Source organism: Oncorhynchus keta, chromosome 30 (genome assembly GCF_023373465.1).
Source record: "Oncorhynchus keta strain PuntledgeMale-10-30-2019 chromosome 30, Oket_V2, whole genome shotgun sequence".
In the NCBI taxonomy this organism is placed as follows: domain Eukaryota; kingdom Metazoa; phylum Chordata; class Actinopteri; order Salmoniformes; family Salmonidae; genus Oncorhynchus; species Oncorhynchus keta.
Window position 1 is genome coordinate 9841944 of NC_068450.1, and position 2094 is coordinate 9844037.

Genomic DNA, 2094 nt, shown 5'->3' on the forward strand with positions numbered 1-2094 from the left:
CATACACACACACACACACACACACACACACACACACACACACACACACACACACTTTATACTGTATAAAGAACCAGCCCAACTACAATACACACACACGCACATTTTATACTGTATAATGAACCAGCCCAACTGCAATACACACACACACACACACACACACACACACACACACACACACACACACACACACACACACACACACACACACACACACACACACACGCACACACACGCACACACACACACACGCACACACACACACACTTTATACTGTATAATGAACCAGCCCAACTGCAGTATTGCTGTGGTGGCGATGATTTTTCTTCTGTGCCTCATAGTTCATTTAATTAATTCCCTTTGGTGGTTCCACAGAGAGTGTCTCTGAGTTTTTGTCAAACACCATTAGGGCTGCTCATTCTCGAACAGCAGGTGTTTTGACGTCCGTCCTGTTTTGCAATCTCACAGCACTTTCAGTGGGATAAACAGGGATGTTTTGTCGCTAAATGGTACCTTACTCACCTATATAGTGCAATTCTTCCCTATAGGGCCTGGTCAAATGTAGTGCACTATATAGGGAATAGGGTGCCATTTTGAGACACCCATTTCATTATTATTATTATTGGTTCATTTTGAACCAGCTGAGGTGTTATTGGCTACAGGACAGACTGTGGGCTAGCTAGTTTAGTCTAGTTAAGATCATACGGGTGGCTACAGGACAGACTGTGTGCTGGCTAGTTTAGTCTAGTTAAGATCATACGGGTGGCTACAGGACAGACTGTGGGCTGGCTAGTTTAGTCTAGTTAAGATCATACGGGTGGCTACAGGACAGACTGTGGGCTAGCTAGTTTAGTCTAGTTAAGATCATACGGGTGGCTACAGGACAGACTGTGGGCTGGCTAGTTTAGTCTAGTTAAGATCATACGGGTGGCTACAGGACAGACTGTGGGAGAGCTAGTTTAGTCTAGTTAAGATCATACGGGTGGCTACAGGACAGACTGTGGGCTGGCTAGTTTAGTCTAGTTAAGATCATACGGGTGGCTACAGGACAGACTGTGGGCGAGCTAGTTTAGTCTAGTTAAGATCATACGGGTGGCTACAGGACAGACTGTGGGCTAGCTAGTTTAGTCTAGTTAAGATCATACGGGTGGCTACAGGACAGACTGTGGGCTCGCTAGTTTAGTCTAGTTAAGATCATACGGGTGGCTACAGGACAGACTGTGGGAGAGCTAGTTTAGTCTAGTTAAGATCATACGGGTGGCTACAGGACAGACTGTGGGCTGGCTAGTTTAGTCTAGTTAAGATCATACGGGTGGCTACAGGACAGACTGTGGGCTCGCTAGTTTAGTCTAGTTAAGATCATACGGGTGGCTACAGGACAGACTGTGGGCTGGCTAGTTTAGTCTAGTTAAGATCATACGGGTGGCTACACTAGTGTTAACTGAGGCATTCTGTTGATTCACCCTCCCTGTTTTTTTCTATGGAACTGTAATGCATAGTGTTGAGATGTGCTGTTTCAGGTTTCTACTGTGGTTTAATACCGTGTCTGTGACGTAGAAGCGTTTATGTTTGCTGTGGACCATACTAGTGTTCTATATGAGATATGAGGCAGTTCATTTGGAAAGGAGGGAGGGGGGACACTGAACATACTGTAATAAAATGTATTGATAACTTACAGTATGGATGGGGTGCCTGTCCGAGTGGCGCAACGGTCTAAGGCACTGCAACGCCAGTGCTAGAGGCATCACTACAGACCTGGGTTTGATCCTGGGCTGTGTGGCAGGCGACCGAGTAGACCCATTAGGGCGGCGCACAATTGTCCGGGTTAGGGAAAGGGTTTGAGATTATTTATCAAAACTGTTGTTGTTTTTTGCCACATACAGAAGGAAAAGGTGTAAGGCAGGAAAAAGTAGTAAAGTGCCCCTGGAGCAAATTACCTTGCGCAAGGGCACTTTGACCGATTTTCACCTAGTCAGCCAAGGTATTCAGCTCTCACCGCTAGGCTGCCTCACCGCTAGGCTGCCTCACGCTAGGATCCTCACCGCTAGGATACCTCACCGCTAGGATACAGGTGAGGCAGCCTAGCGGTGAGGT